This window comes from Lactuca saligna, chromosome 5 (assembly GCF_052625555.1).
Source record: "Lactuca saligna cultivar CGN05327 chromosome 5, ASM5262555v1, whole genome shotgun sequence".
Taxonomy (NCBI): Eukaryota; Viridiplantae; Streptophyta; class Magnoliopsida; order Asterales; family Asteraceae; genus Lactuca; species Lactuca saligna.
In genome coordinates, this window is record NC_136421.1 from 289,476,485 (window position 1) to 289,501,622 (window position 25,138).

The 25,138-nt window shown below is 33.3% G+C and overlaps 1 long non-coding RNA gene across 9 annotated transcripts; it reads right to left on the reverse strand.

Annotated features, from left to right (window-relative positions):
• Positions 1-5,297: 5,297 nt before the first annotated feature.
• LOC145048151 (uncharacterized) lies at positions 5,298-19,300 on the reverse strand. Of its 9 annotated transcripts, XR_013682735.1 has the most exons (22): positions 19,079-19,300; positions 18,292-18,355; positions 18,107-18,195; positions 17,439-17,483; positions 16,579-16,673; positions 16,198-16,379; positions 16,034-16,111; positions 15,265-15,469; positions 14,165-14,796; positions 14,024-14,088; positions 13,666-13,733; positions 12,906-12,988; positions 11,390-11,552; positions 11,169-11,248; positions 9,724-9,842; positions 9,508-9,576; positions 9,336-9,392; positions 8,815-8,944; positions 8,446-8,742; positions 8,258-8,364; positions 7,461-7,494; positions 5,298-5,396 (listed from the first exon to the last, which is right to left on the reverse strand). It is a non-coding gene; the product is annotated as an uncharacterized LOC145048151 (long non-coding RNA). The 9 variants fall into 9 exon arrangements; XR_013682736.1 differs by lacking the exons at positions 5,298-5,396; positions 7,461-7,494 and adding an exon at positions 7,512-7,869; XR_013682737.1 differs by lacking the exons at positions 5,298-5,396; positions 7,461-7,494 and having other exon boundaries at positions 8,127-8,364; positions 8,446-8,575; positions 8,642-8,742.
• Positions 19,301-25,138: the final 5,838 nt, after the last annotated feature.

Genomic DNA, 25,138 nt, shown 5'->3' on the forward strand with positions numbered 1-25,138 from the left:
GCAAGACTCCGACTCGTCGAGTAGTTCACTTAAAACCCGCATATATTCTGCCTTCTACTTGACGAGTTAGGGCCACCAAATCGTCGAGTAGCCCTTCCAAAATGAATAAATAAATAAGTTAAATGCATACCAGGAACCATGCGTTACAATTCTCCCCCACTTGCCTTAGACTTCGTCCTCGAAGTCTCTTGTGCCTGAAAAAAAAACTCTAGGTAGTGCTCCCTCATCTCCTCTTTGGGTTCCAGGTCCACTTTGAGCTCTTACGGTGTTGCCATTGCACCTTTACCGACTCCACTCTCTTGTTCCTCAAATCCTTCGACTTCCTGTCAAGGATAACTACTGGCCGCTCAATGTAGTTCAGGATGTCATCAACCTGAAAATCCTTAAGGGGTACCACTGTTGAATCATCCACTAAGCACTTCCAAAACTAAGAAACATGGAAGGTGTTGTGGATCTGGCTGAGCTATACCAGAAGATCTAATCGGTAAGCAACACAACCCACCCGGTCCAAAACCCTAAATGGATCGATGAACCTAGGGCCCAACTTTCCCGGAACCAAATGACACCCTTCCAGGGTGACACCTTCAGGAGGACCATGTCGCCCACCTTTGGAATCTTGCATTTTGTCATGGTGCTAACAAGCCAAATGTATATGATAGACAAAGGATGATTAAAAGCTAAAGCACAACTAGACAAAGTATGATCGGAAACTGAAGCACAACAACTGAGACATGAATGTATTATTATATGAAGCGCATGGATGGATTCTCAACAATTATAGTCAAACAATCTTAAGATTCTTGTATAAAACTTGAGACAGTCAAATGCTTAAATCGGTAATGAGTGCTTGACTTTTTCACTTCATCTTCAACCTCAAGAAAGCTTGAACTCATCAATGGTGGAATGTACAATTAGAGGTAAAAGCTTCAATCTTCCTTCCAAAACACCTCCCTAAGCTTGCTCTTGAAGCTCTACACAAAATTTTGAAACATAATACAAGAATCAAGTAAAAATTTACAAAACAAAAACTAGGGTTTTACGCAAGATCCGATTTGTACATCTTCGTTGGGAGAATTCAACCTAGATGATGAAGTAGGTGAAGTTAGGAAGCAAAAATTACATACCTTGGTGCTTTAAGTGCTTTAATCTCGTATTGATTGAAAATATTGAAGAAAATTGAATGTTTATTAGGGTTAGGAGGGTTTTCGGTTAAGAGTAATAGAGAGGAGGGAGGACACACCATCGTGAGTTTTATGTGAGAGTCAAGAATGATCAATCGGGTTTAAAAGATTACCCGACCAAAACACATGGTCACGTACCCTAAAACGCATGGTCAATTAAAGCCCGTGAGATTTTTAAGAGAATATCATGCATTTTTTTTCAACTGCGTCGGTAGAGCCTAAGCAAGCCCTAAATATTAGGGTTTCCGTCTCGTCGATTCAAGACTCTGACTCGTCGAGTAGCTCACTTAAAACCCGCACATATTCTGCCTTCTACTCGACGAGTTAGGGTCACCAACTCGCCGGGTAGCCCTTACAAAATGAATAAATAAATAAGTTGAATGCATACCAAGAACCAGGCGTTACAATTCTCCCCCACTTGTCTTAGACTTCGTCCTCGAAGTCTGCTGTGCCTGAAAACAACTCTAGATAGTGCTCCTTCATCTCCTCCTCGGGCTCTTAGGTCCACTCTGAGCCCTTACGGTGCTGCCATTGCACCTTTACCGACTCCACTCTCTTGTTCCTTAAATCCTTCGACTTCCTGTCAAGGATAGCTACTGGCCGCTCAATGTAGTTCAGGTTGTCATCAACCTGAATATCCTTAAGGGGTACCATTGCTGAATCATCCACTAAGCACTTCCACAATTGAGAAACATGGAAGGTGTTGTGGATCTAACTGAGCTCTATTGGAAGATCTAACCGGTAAGCAACCCGACCCATCCGATCCAAAACCCTAAACGGACTGATGAACCTAGGTCCCAACTTTCCCTTTTCCAGGACCGAATGACACCCTTCCAGGGTGACACCTTGAGGAGGACCATGTTGCCCACCTGAAACTCTAAATCTGAACGCCTCTTATCGGCGTAGCTCTTCTTTCGACTCTGAGCAGTCCAGAGCCTGCTCCGGACCTGCTGGATCTACTCTGTAGTAATGAGTGCTACTTAAGTACTCCCCATAACTGTAACATCTCGATTTCTTGATGCCGGTTTAAAGCTCAAATGGTCAAGATTTAAAGGCGACTCGACGAGTTGATAAGCCAACTCGTCGAGTAGAGACCAAAGCAGCCGTGTGGGTTTTAGACCCCACTCGATGAGTAGGTGTTCGAAAGTGAAAACCTTAAATTTTTAGGGTTTGCACCCTATGTAAAGGTCCTTAACTTTCTTGCTCGGCCTCCTTTGTCACCTTCATGTCCAAAGAAACCCTAATAGCTAGCTAACCACCATTTTTGAGTATGTGAGACCAAAAGAGAGTGCATTGGAGGATTTCTTGAGGAGTTAAGAGCTTGGAACAAGGAAGAGCTTGTAGATCCAACCTTTCCAGTGTTGTAGCAACAAAATTGAGGTATAAATCTACCACATTTACATTTCATTGCTTAGATCTCCCTTTTTAGTAGAAGAAATGGTCATTTATAGGGCAAGATGGGGGTCACACTAAGGTTTGAGCTTGTCACAAGGGCATAGTTTCAGATCTTGAATTCCAAGGCATTATGGACATAAAGCCTTATGCTTTACGAAGCTTTACCCCTTCTCCATGTCCAAAACCTTCACCTAATGCTATTTATGAGTGTTTTATCTTCATAAAACCTTGCATACACGTAAAGTTAGCAACTTTACGTGATAACAGCACCCTAAGAGCATAAATCTATTGTTTGGAACTTTGGAGCAGCTTAAAATCGTCCGAATAAGTGATGGACTGAATGCGACTTGACGAGTTGGTTGAAGATGGCCCGTACCTAGCTTTGCATGGACTCGACGAGTCAGTTAGGGTTCTTCCCGGCATTTGGACATGCATGAACTCAGCAAGTTGCAGGGAAACTCAACGAGTCGGCGGGGGATTGAGAAAAGTTGACTGTTTGTTTTTAATGACTTAAGATGAAGGAGATTGAGAAGATGAAGATAAGGGAGAAAAATCAATTTACTTAAAACCCAAAAGTTAAAACAAAATCAACATCCAAAAAAATAAAAATAATCTAACTATAATCTTTTTAGTTTCCTGTTCATGTTTTTTTTTTCTCAATTTGTTGGTACCCTGGATCTTTAGCAATGTACTTTAGTTGTTATATATTGGAATATTGCTATTATTGGTAAAGAGATATGGCGTGCGTTGCAATAACAACTAAGGAAATGTAAATTTGTTGCTATTATGGGTTACACATCGCTAATTCGCTATCGTGGGTAAAAAAGAAAGTATTTGACCTTATATTTATAAAAAGAATGAAGTATATTGACCAAAAAAAATAATGAAGAATAATAACTTTGTCAGGATAGAGTAGCAATTATATAATAAGAGATCTTGGAAGCTTCAATGAAGACAAACTTCTTTGAAATACATTCGTGTCTGATGATCTGAAGCAAAAAACGACATATTACAAACAACAATAATTTTTGAACATATCATATATCAGACTTAGGAAGCATATGAATTTTCTTTGGGTTTTAACATAGAAATGAAAGAAAAGCAGAAGACGTGGGCAAAACGGTCATGTTCAGATATTTAACAAATGTGTTATAAAGTTGACGACCCATGGACCAAAAATGTTATGAAACCATGGAATGAATACCAAAATTTCAAAAAATATTCTTCTTTCGAGAATTTTTTTTAGGGATTAGTGTATAGTTATGCTCTTTAAACATATATGACATAGATAATTTCAAAGAAAAGTGATGAATGTTGTTGGGTGAAGAAGACAGTGGCAAAATGGTCATTTTCATAAAGTTAACGTATGGGCTGTTGAAGTTGCAACCCAGAGACCAAACACATTTTGACACCATGAAATGAGTACCATATTTCCAAAAAGATTCCATTTTTAAGGATTTAGGGTTTAGTTTATATTCCTTCAAAATATATGACAATTGTTTTTAAGGATAGACATATAATTCTGTTGAAATGTCATCATGCTCTTTGAATACGAAAATGAAACAGATGAAGGTGAAAAGTACCTAAATGTTATGAAAAAAGGACCAAAATTGCAAAAAGATTCCCTTTTGGGCCTAAACCGCCAATTCAATGTAAAGCAACATGAACTGATGATGAAGTAGCAGACTACTATCTGTTCTTACTTATACTCTACATTTTTGTATCCATAAATTTCAGCTAGTGAAATGAATAGCAGAGATTTGGGCTCTCGAGAATGAATCCAAACACAAGAAAGCATCACTTAATTATGAATTTCACATCAATAACTTTTAACATAAAAATAGATTGAACTATATGCTAAATGAAAGCAGTTTTTATCAAGTCAAAAATAGATATAAATACAAATCCTGAAAAGTTAAGACATCATTATCGAGGTAGAACTTTATTAGTGCAGCACTTATTGAAAAAGAAAAAAAAGGGTTATTTCATAATACTGCAATAGGTTAGATTTTGAAAGTACAATATCTTAAATAAAAAAAAAAAAACAAAGCTATAATGCTATAATTGGTAACCACTCCAAAAACAAACATGGTTAGTTTTTTTAAGTACAATGACAAGATTGGAAAAATAATAAAATTACAATGTCTTAACAATGAAAGTGGAATTAGGGTAAATGGATGGAGAATGTTTAAGTAAACAACTTCTTGTTCAATAAAGTTGGTGGAAATCTCATGTTTCAAAACAAAAAGGTTATCAACCTTTTCACCCATCACTTCTACTTTCCAGCCAAAATTGATTCTTTTTGGACATATTTACCCTTGATGATCAACAACATTATATTAGTATAGGCCATTACTTCCAGGAATCAATATACGTTTTTCTAAATAAAAAAAATCATGGACTTACAGTAACAAAAGTTATAGTTTCTTCATGTTTGATCAGAGCTTGTAGCTACAAGAATATGAGGAAGCTATACAGCTGATGGATATGTCCTTTTTTGGAAACAATAAGAGTGAATATGATTAAAAAGTTTAGAATTATTATAAACAAATGGAATGAAATAGATTTAAAGAACATAAAGTTGTATGTATGTTGTTTTTCAGCTTGGTTGCTTCTCAAACAAAATAAACCCTAATTAATGAATGTCCCATGTAGGATTGAAATGTATAATTAAATTCTTTGTAATCTTATATTCAATAGACCCCGATTTCAATTCAAAAAATTAAATAATAAACACAACGAGTTTTCTAAATGAATTACAGCAACAAGCTCTAAACATTCTTTCTTTTGGGGCTAAATGCATTACAACTTCATCTTTTCCTGAAGATAATAAATAAGCACAAGTTTTAGGAACAGAGGGGTATTTTTGAAAACACACAAACAGGGTCATAGAAATAGACATACTCTAATTTCATAAATAAAAAATATTTTATTGATGAAATAATAATTATATAAACATCAAACATACATATTCTAATTTCATAACCATTTAAAACAAGTAATTACATTAAAAATGACTACTTATGGGAGGGAGATGAGAGTCGATGGAGCTGTTTCTATTTGTTGAATGTGAAGAGGCTAAGGGTAAAATTGGAATTTATTGCCCTCCCAATAAGCCCAATTTTGGGCGGATCGTTTCTAGAGGAAAAGGGTGAAAATATCAACTACTCATGTCTTAAAATCTTCTCCTTTTAAACTAACTTTAATTTTTTTTTTTCAGCGAAATTGAACGAAAAGTTGGGATTTTTAGCTTGTAAAGTAAAAAAAAAAAAAAAAAAAAAAAGAGATTAGATATCTCAAAGTATTTTTTTTAGCATTTCTAGGGTTTTTTAGGACATAATTTCAAGATATGAAAATATTTAATTTTGGTAAGAGTTGAAAAGAAAAAAAACTAAAAAGCATAAAGTGAATAAGAATAGAAACCGTTGGTGTCCCAGTTGTATAAGGTAATACAGCAACAAATATCATATGATTTGTAGTTTACAAGTTGGAATTCTCTTCCTTCTTTAAGATACATCTACTCATTCTTTTTTTTTTTTTTTATGGCAGGAGTAATGATACTAATTGAGCATCGATTGGCCCAAATACCATTAAAGCAACAGTCCTATATGTTTTGTCTAGAAGGCCCGATAAAGGATTTGATTGTGTTACGGTTTTAACCAAATACCATCATGTGTATGGTTGATAGAAAATGGAAAGGGTTTCGATTCCACATTTTAGTTATTTTCTTTTTGAAGAATGACAGGATTGCTATTCACTGAAAAAATGTTTTATTTATGAAACAGTTACTAAACATTAAAATAAATTAATATGACATGAATAGAAATAAAAATAAAATAAAATAAAGGAAACTAGGATGCTTACACTTTTAGAAAATTCTAGTCTCATTTTTTTCAGTATATACATAGGAGATGCATTCTTGCCTTAATAAAAAAGTTAAAAAGCGCAGATTTAAATATGTTAGATTTCCAAAGTGTAATGTCTTATTGAAAAACAGAAGTTAAAACGTATAACATTAAAAAGTTAAAGTAAAATGCTACAAGTGGTAACCAATATCAAACATATTTAGATTTGCAAAATACAAAGTCTTAATACGTTAAATTTTTATAATGCTGTGTCTTAACAAAAAAGTAAAAATAAAAGTAAAACATGTTAATAGGTTAGATATTGAAACCATAGAGCTATCACTAAAATAATAATGCTAAAATTGCTTAAAGAACATTATCAACTCCTCCTGCATAATATATACCAACTTCCAGTTCTCTCATTCATTTGTTTACTATAAAATTCTACTTTTGTTTTGTGTTTTTCCTATTACATTATAGTCACTTTTCCATGTTACATTAATAAAAGATTCTCAAAACTAAAAATAATGACCAATTAACAAATTAGAGCCTGAAAACCGAATAACAACATGATTTACAAAAATTTAACTAAGATCTTTGTAAAGATTCTCAAAAACTAAAAATAATGACCAGTTTACGAATATATATATATATATATATATATATATATATATATATATATATATATTAAGCATCCTACTTTCATTTCATCTTATTACCAAACTGAAGTTTCAAAAATCAACCCAGTTTTAGCAACGCCATGAGCGATTTCACTGCTTAATTAGGTGAATTTTTTAGAATATAATGTCCTAATAAGCAAAAATAAAATAAAAACAAAATGAAAATGTGATGGTATAAATGGGTAGATTATTCATAGTATAATGTGACAACAAGACAAATAAAATTGGAAGTAGAATGCTATCTATAATTGGGTAGAGTTGTCAAATAAGAAAAAAGATGAAAGTGGTACACTTCTGTATAGTTAAAGTTATAAAGATGCATTTTGTAGTGTTTAAAACTTGCTACGAAAAGAATTTACCATTTAAATCAACTTCATTCTGCTTCTCCTTAATCTGCACCTTTAACAAATCAGAATACTAGAAAGATAAACTGATATGAACAGGCATGCATAATGGAAAACTTTGGTAGATTGAAAAGAAAAGAAAAGGAATAAGTGAATAAGAAAAAGGAACTGTTGGTGTCCCAGTTGTATAACATATTGTAGCAACAAACATTATCTGGTTTTGGTGGACAAAAAGAGCACCAATTCATACGGAAAATAAATCGGTAATCCAAATGGAAGAAATCATGAAAGATTGTTTCGCAAGTTTTATCTAAATACATAAAGGCCAAACTTATCAAAAGGACGTAAAGCACGCAAACTTAAAAAAGAAGAGTAAAATACACTTTTGGTCCCTGATGAATTTGACGTGTAACATTTCTGGTCCCTGTTCCAAGTAAGAATATCTGATTATTGTGATTTTGGTCCCAAAAAGATTGTCATTTTACCTTGAACAATAATTTAAAATATATATATATATATATATATATATATATATATATATATATATATATATATATATATATATATATATATATATCATAAACCTCAAAGAAGGACCAAAACTGAAAAAATCAGCTATACTCTATTAAAAAGTATTAACATATGATTCAGTAACAAAAATTACCACCTAAAAGAATGAGATGACATAAACCATACTTTCTTAACATAATTGGTTTAGCTAAAAATGTAACATAAAGATGCTTGATGTTTATCAGCAAAATTTTCATATATAAATATAATATTTTCATTGACAAAAAAGAAATGATTAATACCTCACCAGAGACACAAAAGTAAAATTCAACCTCTCTTTATATTGACCACTTGCTTTAACATTTCAGCCCCTCCTTTTAACATTTTCCTTCCCTGATGTCCCAATTCTCTAAATAAAAGCACATTTTTTATTTTAAAATTTAAATAAAAGAATTGACTAAATAACAAATATCTTTTTGTAAAGAATTACCAGGTGTATAGAGAAGTGCTGAGGGTGTTTTCCAAATATTCAATATCTTTTTTTGATTGATTCAACCTCAAGTATGTTAATCCCATCAAGATAATGAATAGACAAAGGTTTTAGGAGCAGAGGGGTATTTCTGGAAATACACAAACAGGGTCATACACTCAAGTGTTTTTATAGTGTTACGATTAAAAACATACACCTTGATTCTTGGAAGCATCTTCTTTTCTTTTTCTTTTTTCCACCATAAGTTCTTTATTTGGTTTCTAAAACCTTTTCTTGTTTCAGAGTAATGAATGGAATCTGTCAAAGGAATTGGAATTAAGAATAGCAATTAATGTCATAATAATGCAATGGGACTTGTGGTTCAAATACCTGATTTTGAAATCAACAATGTCAAAAATTTGGGGTTATGTTATTTGACTGAAGTGAAATTTTTGAAGATTTTTTCAACATTCCATGATAATAATGAACCTCATAAAAAAGTGTGAGAATGCACAAAGCCCTGAAAGAAATTGATTAAAAAGAATAAACAAGAAATGTGATGATACATGGATATGTTAAAGAGAAGAAAAACAAGTATTGGTCTGATTTGGTAAATGTTAGAATCTGAAACACATTCTCAAAACCCATCCAAACACGCAAAACATTATTAAATGATCAACAAAATCAAAGAAACACATTCTGAAATAAGCCTACCAGACATTGTCAAAATCAGATTTTAGAGAAAGAAAAAAAAAAAAAACAATGAGAAGATAGAGAAGAAAACCCCAATGAAACGATCAACAAAACTACAGAAAAACCATGTAACAAAGGAATAATTTCCACTTAAGATAAGAAATGATTCAGTTTTGTAGACTTGAAAAGAAAAAAAAAAGTGAATAAGAAATAGAAACCTTTGTGACAACATCATCTAGTTTTGGTGGACAAAAAGGGCGATGGTTGTTACTTCCCTAAAAGCAAAATAAAAGAACCATGTTGAGACAAAATCATTTTAAAATGATAAAATTTAAACTCTTACAACTGTGTATAACTTTCACACAATATATTTAGGTAAAAAAAACTTACACATGGGTATAGTTTCTATAGGTGATGGATGATGGATCTATGCATCAGTAATAACCACTCCTATGTCACCTACTTGAATGAAAAAGAACATTTCTCAGAGTTTTAAATCAAACAACAAACACTAAACAGATAAATTTATACATCAACATTTATACCTCAGCATTGTAACATGTGATGAATGTTTGTGAGCATGTAAACAGATAGATTAATTTATACCTCAAACATTTGGTTGTAGAGAACAACTGATGCAGTTTGAACTTGAATTAGTGACTACAACAAGCTCTAAACATTCTTTTGGGGCTAAATGCAACAAAGCTTCATCTTTTTCATATCATCTACGTATCACACAATGAGATTCAGAAACACATACAAAAAAAAAAGGATACACTGTTTTGACCTAACAAAGAACTTGTGTTCTTTAATCTTTAAATCTAGGAAATAGGAAGACAGGTGATGACATAAACAAGCCCACAAAAAATCACAAACAATAAATTATCTTTCCCTAGTCTCTAATATTTTAATTGTTTAATATTTTAATTTGGCACGTGATTACGTACATAATGTCCTAATAAGAAAAAAAATGAAAGTACAAATCTATAAATGGGCAGATTATTCGAAGTATAATGACACAATAAGAAAAAAAAATTGGAAGTACAGTGCTATAATCGGGTAAAAATTTTAAGGAATATCACAAACACTGTTTCATTAAAAATAGACCACAATAATTCCCTTTTTATTTTTCATAGAGACTATTATATTAAACAATGAAAAAAGAGTACTCATCAGCTTCTTTAGCTGGATGACTACACGCCACACTTTCCAACACATGTTTCATTGCAACATCAACCCTTTCAAGAAAAGCATACCACTACCACCGGTGTCCAAAGAGGGCAATATCGTAATTTCAACCAAATTGGCATATTATATCAAACTTTAATAACACATTTACAACTAACTTACTAACCTATATGAAAAGGGAAATCAAATACGATCCTACATTTTCTTTCTACTTATCCTTCTACTCGTTAGGTCAAGACAAGTTTCAAAATCAAGAGAGGAGATTACAAGAAAGAATTAGTGGTTTCCACATGTCATAATCTTATATGAGCAAGAGGATAAGTAGGAAGAAAAAGTATGATAGTTTTTAATTTTTCATATAAAAGTAGACATGATCCCAAATATTACTCCATGTTGTTCTTATAAAAACAGAAAGTGTGTTTTTGTATGCACAAATCGCATGCTTTATCTGATACAACAAAGAACATAAACCACATAAACTTGGAAAGAAGTGTAAAATACACTTTTGGTCTCTAATTATAACTAATTTATGAATTTGACTTGTAATATTTCCGGTCCCTGTTCCAAGAAGAGCTGAATTTTGCAATTTTGGTCCCAAATTTTTTTAAATTTTACTTTTAACAAGAATAAAAAACGTTACAAACCTCAAATAAGGACCAAAACTGAAAAAATCAGCCACACTCAGGGACCAAAAATGTAATATTACTTTAAAACAATAGATGAATCATTCATACATTGTTACTTAATTATTGTTACAGAATCATTGATAGTTGATAATGAAAATTATCTAGTACGTATGAATAGTAAAACAAAATTATCTATTAAAAAGTATTAACATATGATTCAGTTACAAAAATTACCACCTGAAAGAATGAGATGTTATAAACCATACTTTCTTAACATAATTGGTTTGGCTAAAAAGTAACAAAAAAAGCATCACATCCTGCAAAAAAATAATTATATATATGTTTTTTAACAAAATTTTCATATATAAATATAATATTTTCATTGACAAATAAGAAATGACTATTATCTCACCAGAGATACAAAAGTAAACAAATAAAAGAATTGAATAAAGACTTACCAGGTGTAATAAATAAGTGCTGAAGGTGTTTTCCAAAATATTCAACATCTTTTTTTGAGTGATTCGATATGAAGTATGTTAATCCCATCAAGATAATAAACAGACTCTAGTTGGAACAGAAGGGTATTTCTGGAAATACACAAACACGGTCATACAGGTACTCCTGCATATCATTTCCATGCTTTGTCATACCCTCATGTAAAGGGAACTTGTGGTGCATGGAATATTTTTAAAATGAATGGAATTTGTCAAAGGAATTGGAAATGGAAAGGATCAGATTCCATTCATTTGTTATTTTGTGTTTGGTTTGCAAATCTATCAAACAAGTTGAAGTGAAAACTATGTTAAAAGACCGAAACACAGTTTAGTGATTTTTTCTAATAAATAAATAGAATTGCTATTTACTGAAATAAGATTTTATGTTAAAAGAATTACAAAACATTAAAATAAAGTAATATGAAAAATATATACTGGAATTTCAATTCTTCCCTAGGAAAGATAAAATCATTTGAATACAGATTTTGGGTGAATTTGATGGAATCCATTTTGTCAACCAACCAAATTTGTAACTGAAGGAATTTCTATATTCCAATTCCTTCAAAATTGCAAGGAAGAATGAACAATACTGCAGAACCAAAATTACAAAATTACAAACATAAGTTCACTTATTTTTGTAGCAATGACAATCAAAAACTCTTTCAGATATGAAAATTATACAGTAGTTGATTGACAATCAACATGCCAAATTCATCCTAATACAGTTATATTAAACAAAAACACACAACTTCATAATTTATTGCACCTTTTAGTTAGATCTAAAATACAGTTATATTTCTAATTTGAGTTAAATCTACAAACAATAAATTATCTTTTTCTAATTGGAGAAGTATCATGTTACTTCCCTAAAAAGATCCCAATTCTTATGGCAGAAATCATAAAAGATCAACTCAATTTAATGGAGATGTTTTAAGTATGTTATTTTGACAGAGTTAGCGAAAAGTGAAACACTAAACTGTGATTGAATAAAAGGACTTGAAGTAACCTGAATAATAATTTGTGAAAATGATACAAGCTTAACCCCAGTTGTGAATAATATGAGTTGTTGATACAAGCAGTTTGTTTTTTTAGGATGAGTTAATTAAATGTGTTTAGCTATGAGACTTAGCAGGTCTCGGTAATTTATTCTGTTTTAGACCAACTTCAAACTTACTTCTGTAATCCAGCCCTCTCGAATCGGGCCCTATTTTTTTTTTTAATTCAAGTGTTATTTGCCTGCTAATTATTCAGATTCTATCAGTTGTTGAGGGTTGCAGCATCATTTCAGTAAAAAATCTTGAAACAAATGATTAACCGTCATAATCTCTATCATAGCATTCAACTTTTAACTCTTTTCTTATATATTGTAAAATCAGCAGTGAAAACTGTTTCATATGGATGAAAATGCAATAGGATGAGGGTAAATTAAATAAAATAAAATTTAAGTGGTAAATAATTGGAGAATGTTTAAGTTATGTACCATTTCACCCATCACTCCTACTTTCCAGCCAAAATTGGTATTTTTGGACAAGTTTACCCTTGATAATCAACAGCATCATAAGACTGAATAAGATCAAAAAGTTTTGGTATTAGTATAATAAACAAATGGAATGAGATAGATTTGAAGAACCAAACAACATAAATGTTTATGTATGTTGTTTTTCACCTTGGTTGCTTCTGAAACAGAATGAACCCTAATTAATGAATGTCCCCTGTTAGGATGTTGTTGCTATGTTTGCAGTGCATTATTATCGAATCATGATTTCAAAATATTTTGGAATTAAGTGCGTCAGTGTAGATATAGATATCTGGTGATAAAATGTACTTAAAATCTTGAAAAATAATACATGTAGTCACCAAGGGTAGATATCTATCTAACTGATTTTGAAATCAACAAAGTCAAAATTTTAGGGTTATGTTATTAATTGACATTTTTGCAGATTTTTTCATCATTCCATGATAATAGACACACCCCTTTTGTGGTGGTACATTTCAATGAAGAAAAATCACCCAACACCTAAGTGTACCTTTAAACAACAACATGAAAGATTCGTTATGGGTAAAAAGTTCCTTGTTAACTTTAAGTTATTAACACCATTAAACCAGTAAGCAAAATGGCAAAAGTCATGAAAGACTGACTCATGTTATTGGAGATGTTTAGGTTTGTTATCATGATAACAAGACAGAATTATTGAAAAGTCAAACACTAAATTGTGATTCAACAAACAGACTTGAAGTACCTGAATAATAAGTTCTGAAAATGATACAAATAAGCTAATAATGCCATCTCTTCCATCAGCAACTGGACCTGTAAGATTGGGCATTACATGTAGTAGTTTAATACATCTAAAGCATAAAGAAAGATGATTGGGCATTATCTGTATGAATATGCATGATCAACTATTAGCCACTCCAGTCTGTTCAAAAAGTATAGCCAACACAACACCCTTATTTGAGATTCAATGAAACTAAAAGTGTATCTTTAAACAATAAATTGAAAACTAAATAAGAACATAATAAATCATCAAGTGTTTTATAGTGTTAAGGGTAAAACTATTGTATTGTTTAAAATCATTAATTGCTACCAAAAGAATTTACCATTTTGATCAAACTTCTTTCAGCTTCTTCTTTATATACTTTAACAATCGAAGAATCTCAGGTATCTGCAGATTTAACAAATATTAGAAGGATAAATTGATATGAACATGTATAAGGGAAAATTAAGTAAGTTCAGTCCACCTGTGTAACTTCTGATACAAAGTTAGCAATAGCTGCTTTAGCATCCTCCTCAATGGAGCATTTTCTAAACTTCATTTGGTTATAGGTTAAACTCCCAACATTATCATCTCAACCAAGTTCCTAGTTCAACATAATCATCTCAACCAAGTTCCTAGGCATTTCATCAAACGGATGGAGGTTGAACATTTGGTATGTTACGAATCTTGGGTTCTTAGGCTTAGATAGCTTCTAGTATTAATGTTTCTTTGGGTTGTTGATGATCTTACAGGGGCACATCCCAAATAAGAAACAAAATAAACATTAGCTGATGGAGTATTCGATGATCACACACCCATAAAAAGAGATTTGACTAGAACATCATCATCTGATCAAATTGGTTATTCATACGAATGCTGACAGAATCTGAAATACATTAGGAACAGAGGGGTATTTCTGGAAATAAACAAACAGGGTCATAGACTCATAACTATAGATACCTGTACACCTGTATACCTTTTCTTGTTGCAGAGTAATGAATAAAATTCATCAAAGAAAATGATATCCATCATGTGTATGGTTGACAGAAAATGGAAAGGGTTTTGATTCCTCATTTTAGTTATTTTCTTTTTGAAGAATGACAGGATTGCTATTCACTGAAAAAATGTTTTATTTATGAAACAGTTACTAAACATTAAAATAAAGTAATATTACATGAATAGAAAAAAAAAATGAAACTAGGATGCTATAAAATACAAAGAAATTGTTTTTTATTGCATTTAGCCCTAAAATAACTTACACTTTAAGTATGTTAACATGTAGGAAAAAAGGAATAAGTGGAAAGAAAAGATTCAACTTTGGTAGATTGAAAAGAAAAGAAAAGGAATAAGTGAATAAGAAAAAGAAACTGTTGGTGTCCCAGTTGTATAACATATTGTAGCAACAAACATCATCTGGTTTTGGTGGACGAAAAGAGCACCAATTCATACGGAAAATAAATCGGTAATCAAAATGGTAGAAATCATGAAAGATTGATTGACTCATGTTATTGGAGAGGTTTAAGTATGTTAACATGATAACAAGACAGAGTAGTTAAAATTATATTAAACAATGAAAAAAATTACCTCCTGAGTCAGGAGTTTTCCTCAGAGTATGCATTCATCAACTTCTTTTACAAGCCGCGCTTTCCAACATATATTATGCTTCATTGCCACATCAACCCTTACATGTGTCCAAAGAGGGTAATAACGTAATTTTAAATATGACTCCATGTTGTTCCTTTAAAAACAAAAACAAAACATTTCTATCTGTACACATCGCATGTTTTATCTGGATACAAAAAGGTGAAACTTATCAGAAGGACGTAAAGCACGCAAACTTAAAAAGAAGAGTAAAATACACTTTTGGCCCCTGATGAATTTGACATGTAACATTTATGGTCCCTGTTCCAAGTAAGAATAGCTTATTATTGTAATTTTGGTCCCAAAAAGATTGTCATTTTACTTTGAACAATAATTTAAAAGGAAAAAACATCATAAACCTAAAAGAAGGACCAAAACTTAAAAAATCAGCTACACTCAGGGACAAAAAATGTAATATTACTCTAAAAAGATAGATGAATCATTCATATATCACATATTGTTACTTAACTATTCATTGATATTTGATAGTGAAAATTGTCTATTAAGTAAGAATAGTAAAACAAAATTATCTATTAAAGTATTAAGATATGATCCAGTAACAAAAATTAATGAATGAGATGCTAAACCATACATTCTTAACATAATTTGGTTTGGCTAAAGGGTACTGCAAAAATGATTGAAGTTTATTTGAAAATTTTCATATTTAAACATAATATTTTCATTAGCAAATAAGAAATGATTATTATCTCACCAGAGATCCCCTCTTTATATTGACCACTTGCTTTTAACATTTCAGCCCCTCTTTTTAACATTTCCCTTCCCTGATGTCCTAATTCCATAAATAAAATCACATTTTTTATTTTAAATAAATAAAAGAATTGACTAAATAACAAATATCTTTTTGTAAAGAATTACCAGGTGTACAGATAAGTGCTGAGGGTGTTCTCCAAATATTCAACATCTTTTTTTGATTGATTCAACATGAAGTATGTTAATCCCCTCAAGATAATGAATAGATACAGGATTTAGGAACAGAGGGATATTTCTGGAAATACACAAATAGGTTCATACACTCACAGCAATAGTTACATGTACTCCTGCATATTGTTTCCATGCATTGTCAGCTTGTAATCAGTGGATAGAAGGTGGTAATTTGATAAAGCAATTTCATAATAACCCAACACAACACCCTTATTAATGAAACTAAAAGTGTACCTTTAAACATCAACAGAAAAACTAAATAAGAACACAAAAATCATCAAGTGTTTTTATAGTGTTAAGAGTAAAAACGTACACCTTGATTCTCGGAAGCATCTTTTTTTTTTCCACCATAAGTTAGTTGTTTATTTGGTTTCTAAAACCTTTTCTTGTTTCAGAGAAATGAATGGAATCTGTCAAAGGAATTAGAATTAAGAATAGCAATTAATGTCATACTAATGCAAGGAAACTTGTGGTTCAAAGAATATTTTTAAAATGAATGGAATTTGTGCATTGACAGGAAATGGAAAGGATTGGATTCCATTCATTTGTTGTTTTGTGATCTTTCGAAATAAATGAAGTGAAAATTATGTTAAATGACCAAAACACCCTTTGGTGAACTTTTTTAATAAAACAGTTACTAAACATTAGAATAAAGTAATATGACATTAAAAGTGACTTATGAAGAAAAATAAATAATTAATAATACGATAATTAATCTTCTTAATGAAAAAATAAAATAATGGATTTTCGATTCTTCACTAGGAATGATAAAATCCTATAAATAGAGAATTTAGGGGAATTCGATGGAATCCATTTCCCATCCATTTTGTCAATCAATTTTGTAACTGAAGGAATCTCCATTCCATTTCCTTCAAAATTCTATGGAATCCATGAACCAAAAAATGTCCTAAGTTCCGTGTAACATGATGATCAAAGGCTTTCATTGTCTGAAAAGAATACACCATGTAAATAAATAACTTAAAAATGAAAAATTTTAAACTCTTAGAACTGAGTTTAACTTTCACATAGTATAGTTTAGTGAAAAACATACAGATAACCTCTTTTAACCTTTCTTCTGTCACCTACTTGAATGGGAGAATAAAAAAAATTAAAAAAAAAAAAACGAACACTTGAGTACATGGATAAATTAGCTAGAAAGTAGATTGCTATTTGACCTGTACATGAATGCAAACACAACTTCATCTTTTTTTTTGTATCATCTGCATATCATACAATGAGATTTAAAAACAGAGAGGACACCACACATAAAAAAAATCATGATACAAACATAATTCCACATATTTTTGTAGCAATGACAATCGAAAAACTGTTTCAAATATGCAAATTTACACAGTTGTTGGTTGACAATCAACACACCAAATTCATTCTAACTTAATTTAACTGAAAACACACTACTTTATATGCAACTTTCACTTATAACCAAAATACACTTCTGATCAGATGGACAGCTATACTCAGATTCCTTCCAGAGGATGTAACTTAGGATGATTATTACCCAAAAAACCATCATAAAAATATTTCATTCATTTAAACATTTTTTTGAGTGACAGTTTTATAAGAAACCCTTTAAATAAACATGACATGATTGTAATTAACTTTCATCAAATGTGAATAGCTAATATAACTAAGTATAAAAAAGATAATATTTAGCCTCCTCAGCTGATGAAGCGAAACCAGATAACAGGGTGAATGACTAGGGACTTTTTGACATATGTCGTATGCTTCTTATTTAGGCCATAACTGATAATCTCCATTTTTTAACCAAAAAATTCAGTTAGTGAAAAGAACAGCATGTGAATTTTAACAACCAAAAAACACTTACATATTCACATAGTGCAAAAGGGCCTCCAAAAATAGTAAGAGAAAGACCATTGATTACTATATCATCTACCATCATTCCATAGCAAAGATCTATGCTCTCCAAAACCCAAGCACAAGAAAGCATCACTTACATATGATTTTCATATCAATAACTTTTAAACTAAGTGAACAATTTTATCAGTCCACCTGTGTAACTTCTGATACAGAGTTAGCATAAGCTGCTTTAGCATCCTCTTCAATGAAGCATTTCCTGAACTCAATTTGGTTAAAAGTTAAAGTCCCAAAAAAATCATCTCAGCCTAACCATGTTCCTAGTCAAATTTGAAGTTTAGGCTTCAATTGATTTCACAGGCATTTCATCGAACAGTTAGAGGTTAAACATTTGGTATGTTACAAATCTTGGGCTCTTAGGGCTTAGATATCTTATAGTATTAATGTTTCTTTGGTTTGTTGACGATCTTACAGAGGCACATCCCAAATAGGAAACAAAATAAACAGTTTCGGATGAAGTATTCGATGAACACACACATAAAAAAAAGATTTGACTAAAACATCATCATTTGATAAAATTGGTTATTCTTACGAATGCTGACAAAAAGACATTATCAAATAATCATCAAAACCACAGAAACACACTCTGAAATAAGCCTACCAGACACGCTTAATGATGTTTTTACAGGAAAAAAAAAACATTAAAAAGATGGAGAAGAACACCATAAAAAAACGATAGATAAAACTACAGAAATACGAAGTAGTTTCCTTATGATTTTATGTTGCAATAGAACTTGTGCAATTAGAAAGTCATATTTACTGAAAAAAACTCACCACTCTGAAAAAAAAAAAAAAAAAAGCTTCGATCTATTCTTGTCCATATATGATATATAGAGAGGAAGTTTCAACTCGAAATTGGAGGAAACCCTACAGAACTAAAAATAAACACAAGTAGAGAAAATTTATAAGAATGAAAACTTACAATGATCGTTGATAATTTCTTTGGATAATAGACATGGTAGTGAGTGTGCTGCGATCGACTAAGGTGCTAGGGTCACAGGAGAGCGGATTCACGCAGATCAGGATGAGTCGCCGGCGGTGTTTTGAGAGCAGCGAGCGGGATGAATGAAGAGTGGAAGAGGGAAGAAGAAAAGATTCGTTTATATTAAGCGCCAATTCACCGACTCAATCCTTTCGACTTCCCGCTTCCAACGGTTGTTTTATATAACCTTTTCCAAAATTAAAATCCTAAAAGCTATCACATTATTAACTTCGATTTTTATAGTTTTAACTTTTAACCCAACTATATTTTACAAAATATACTTTTAGAATTTCTTCTATATGTTTATTTTTATCAAATTATTTTTATAAAATTAATATTATTTAGATATGTTTATTTTTATCAAATTGTTTTTATAAAATTAATATTATTTAGAATATTATTATTTTACAAATATTTATATCTTTGTGTATACATGTATTTAGAAATTTCTCTGTACCTAAAAATAATTTTTTATTGAAATTTATTTTCTATTTTTATAAGTTGATTTTTATACGTCTATGGTTGTAATATAATTTTTCAAAGAGATAGTTTTTTATTAAATAAAAATAATATTAGTTATAAATAACATAAAGAAAAACATATAAACGCTACGTTTGCATGCTAACTTAAAAGCTAGTCGTTAATTAATACAAAATGATGTTTGGTTAAATATCTTATCTTACTACTTATAATATATACATAATAGGATGCATAAAGTTTTTAAGACCAAAGTTTTGAAAACAAGGAGGTGGCGTATGAACTAGGGATGGCAAAAAAACCCGAACTCGACGGGGAAACCCGAAACCCGATCATTTCGGGTCGGGTAACGGATCGGGTTTTTTATCGGGTTCGGGGCAAGGAGTGGGTTATCCTCGCCCCGACCCGTCTCGCCCCGATTATATATATATATATATATATATATATATATATATATATATATAATATGTTCAAAAATGTTTGCTGTTAATTGTACACATTCAAATATAAAATACTTATCGTGGACAATTTTTTTAGTTATTAACAATCTGGTGTTAATGATCATTTTTATGTGTTTTGACGTATTAAACAAAACTTAAATCAAATAATTTTTTATATAACGTCCAGTTTATTTTATTAAAGTGATGCATCATGTTTTTAATTTAAAAGAGTTGCTAGAACATGTATATTTTATAAGACATTGGGGTACCCTAAAAGAGAATAAAGATTTCGTTATCAGTTGTTGTAAACCCGATAAGATACCCGAAACCCGACGGGGAAACCCGAAACCCAATGGGGCACCCCGATAAGATACCCGAAAGTTATCGGGGAGGGTTTGGGAATCCATGCCCCGCCCCGAACCCGCCCCATTGCCATTCCTAGTATGAACCCTTAGATTTAATTGGATGATATAGATTATGATCCATGTCAATAGATTTAAGTCAATCAAAAATAAACATTCACGCTATAAAATACAAGAACGGATGTCGTTTACATCTATATCTCTGAACTCTTTTTTCTTTCTATAACTTTTTATCTCTCTCTTTTGATATACTCTTCGCTACACTCTCTAAATATCTCTCTCTCTCTCTAGGAACAACAACATTTGGCTGTGGGAACTACAACTTGCCTCTGCCAAATCCTATCACTACCACTAACATCCCCATGACCTATCGTGACTATATACAGAAGAGCCATAATAGCCTCCTTCTCATACACCATCGTGATTCGATGAGACATACGACATCCCCAACCGTTGAAACCCTTGCCACTTCCATTCCAACGTTGTGTACTGCCGCTGTTAATGTTAGCCACTAATATTCTTCCGCCTTTACCTCTGCTGGGAAACATAGCCATTGAATTCACCGACGCATCTGGTCTACCTTCGCCGTCCAATATGATGCTTGTCTACCTTCTCCGCTAAAAATGTTGATGTTGCTCCTCATTATCGGCATAAATCTTCTCCAACGTACTGTTTCACTCTTCCTTCCCTCATCACCACCACCATTAACCATCATTTTTATAATACTTTTTGGATTTGTGTCTATGTTGTAGATATAAGTATATGTGTGTTATAGGTCACTTTGTTCACCAAGAAATATGTTTGTGTATATATTTGAGTAGAAATTTGATGCATTTCTTGATTTTTCGTTGCTAAGCATTTTGTGTGTTTGCTTTTGTGTTTTTGTTATTTTAGGTTATAGATGTGCATGTGTATCGTTGTTTATATTCTAATTTGTGTATCTATTTTGTACATATATTATGAAATCTTTGCTTTTATAAATCTCTGTATAATGCATTTGATGTGTGTATGTATAAAATCCTTTGTGTTTGTTTATGCCTTTGCAAAAGGGTTCAAGAATCTGGTTGACAAGAGTTGTTATGTAACATCCCAAAAATACAGGCCAAAAATTTCACTTTTAAATACGTCATTATAAAACCAACAGTGTAATAAAACATTTGTAATGTCATGTCATGTCAAAACCAAAGTATAAATAATTAAACATGTTATCATAAAACAATATCAGAGTGTAATCCCAAAGATCTCATGTGCGAAAAACCATAGTGTGATGCGCTGTGATCAAGCCGATTCCTTTCCTTTAAACACGAAGTACCTGAAACCAAAATTGAAAACCGTAAGCACAAAGCTTAGTGAGTTCCCCCATCATACCACATACCATATAATCACATAACATACATATATTGTCATGCATTTATGGGGTGCCCGACCTACCCGGTACGGCCTTTCTGGGGTGCCGACCTACCCTTGTCAAGCCATTATGGGGTGCTGACTACCCACGTCAAGCCATTTTAGGGTGCTGACTACCCATGTCAAGCCATTCTGGGGCGCTGACTACCCTTCGGTCCTAACAACCAAACCTCGAGGACTATTTCACCCCCTACTACTACTATCACATATAGCATAACATAAACATATTATCAGACATATCTGGGATGTCTGAACTACCCTTCGGTCCTAACAACCGAACCTCGAGGACTAGTCCCCTCCTACTACCTATATCGCATAAAACATAACAAGCCAACATGCAACATATCATCACATACTGTCAGACGTATCTGGGGTGTTTGACTACCCTTCGGTCCTAACAACTAAACTCTACTACTATCACATACAACATATCATGCTAGCATATAACATATCAGGTAGTAGCAAACCTAGATGATATCACAAAGACAATCATCTATCATACATCTCCTACTGGTGGGCCGGTATTGTGGCCTTAGACCCACCGCTATTGGAAGGTAACTCACCTCGCACTGTTGAAGTCCCGTAAACACAATCCCACACTCGTTGAAGTCCCGCAGACTCAACCCCAATTGTTGGATGGCAGATTCCCGAAATGTCAACACCAAAACAACACCCAATTAGTAATTGGGTCCCAACACACAACCATAATACATAATTGGATAATTACTTCATTACCCCAGGCTTGGCTTATATAAGCCCAAGTCCCAATCCACATGCCCAACGCGAACTAGGAATTAAAGCCCAACATATGGCCCAATTTTCCAAATTGGGCCCAGGCCTATATGTGGTCTTATGGCCCAACATTATATGATCATTAAGACCCAACTATGGTCCATTTATGGCCCAATTTTCCAAATTAGGCCCAACCCCTTACATGGGACTTACCCTAGGCCTAGTAAATTATTTTAGTCCATATAATTATTCCTGGGTGGCCCATTAATAATCCAATCATCAAGGCCCAATAGAAAGGCCCAACAATAAACCCAAGTGAAGTTATGGTTTCACATAAAATGTCGATTAGGGTTAAGTTTCTTACTCAACCCATTAAGGAATTATTCCTCTAAGGACTTAATCCATTAAGTCCAATATTACTTAGATTAATTTCTTGACGATGATTATTATTTAATATCTCCAGTTATTAAATAATTCCCATGTGTCCCGATTAATTCCCCAAATTAGGGTTTTATTGGCATTACGGTTCTTCCGTCCCAAATGTTAGCCCATTTATCAAATTATTGGGCTTTTAGGTCCATTAGGGCTTTATTGGGCCTACTAGGCCCACTAGAATGTCATTAAGCCCACTAAGGCTTTATTGGATCAATTATAGTCCATTAGACTCATTAGGGTTTTCACTAAGCCCATTTGGCTACATTGGGCCCATTAGGGTTTCAAGCACTCCAAACGAATCACACTTGATGAGGCAAGACACACCGCCACCCGACACAGCGGCCGGTGGCGGCAGCCACCACCCTAAGGTGGTGGTTTTCAATTCCTTTTATTATTCAAATTTCATATTACATTTTACAAGGCTAATAATCGAAATAAACACACAAAATCACTATGATACATGGTGTTTCAAGGCGGCAGCCACCACCTCACGGTGGTGGCGGTGGTTGTTCTTGATATTCCGGCCAAACCAGCCACTCACGATGCACACACACAGAAAACACACACACGCACATTGAAGAGTGGTTCACGCACTAGCCACCCACCTGGTGGCTCCCAGCGGCGGCAATAGCGAATCTGAGATGGCAGCCACAATTAATCGACCTGTGGACGATAGTAGCCACCATGGCCGACTGCCATGGTGGTTCTTCACAACCCTACTCGACCGACAGTCCACACACACGAACACAACGACATCTCAAGATGGCAAACGGTGACTAGAGCAACAAAACGTGCCAAACGGTGGTGACAGCGGTGCTCACGACGACATTTTGCGATCGCTAGAGCAGCGACTCGAGCCACGATTGCAGCGGCAACAACGACGAAGCCACCGGTGGTGTTTAGTGACGGTGGCGCAGCCCAACGGGGATCGAATCAAAAGAAAGAGAAGGAGAGAAAGAGCAGCATTCAGGAAATAGCAACAGCAACCACAGTCTCGTCCTTCACGCTTGTTGCCGGAGTCATTCGATCGGTGGTTAGCTATATCGACGGAGGAGGGAACGGCTGCTGGAGATGAGGGAGGTATAAGGTGGTAGAGGGTTGCCGGCTGCAATGCGTTTCCATGGTTAGGGCAATCGGAGATGTGGGTTCATATATCCCGCTCCTAACAAACTTCCATCCATATTAACAACATTAGTCCCTCCTTTCCTCATTTCTTTCAAGTTAGGGCTGATATTTACCATGTAAACCCTCATAATCATAATAAGTACCCTTTGAACCCTCACCATTAAAATCCCTTACAACTTAGGTACACAATTTACCAAACAGTCCCCCAATGTCTCAATTATAACATATTCAGCCCCTCCACCTCATTTCTTTTTAAATTAATTCCCGATAATTACCACGGAGCCCATGTCTTCATAATTATTTATAAATGAGTCCCGAACTCACACTTTTAACCCCCGACTTCTAAAAATGAGCAATTAACTCCTCGAACCCAACACCCTGCATATATAATTATTTATTTTAGGCTAGCATTCGTTCATTCATTTATTTATTTAACTAATAAATAAATGAGTGTTATAACTCTCCCCACTTAAATTAGATTTCGTCCTCAAAATCATTCCTTACCATTCCTTACTTGCCCAACCACTCTAGTAGCATGATCACCAACTTGGGCACACCTTAGCCTTCCCAAGGTAGCCATGACCAATCCTCATAAAGCCCTAAAATCCACTGGTGAACGAATTCCTCGCAACAAGATCTCATTTACCCCGTCTGAAATCTGCTGCCAAGTGATAGTCTGATTCCCTGACAGACTACTCATAATGGATCATTATTGTTGAATCTAGTCCGTTCATCCCTCAACAAGCTACTCAACTTCTGATCACTCGCGGTTCCCACTATAAAACAAGGTCACAGACCCAACTATCCTTATATAACACTTAGACTCGGCCAAAGCTCAACTAATTCTACTGCGAGTGACTTGGCATACCCCGAACAACCTGTTATTCCGTCCGAACTTGCAACCCCAAACACAAATACTAATATTGGCCAGACACTGAAACTGCCCCAACACTGAACTGCTTGAAGCAGTATGCTGCCACATGGTTGCTTCCCAAAAGCTACCGATACCTCTTGGGTCTCAA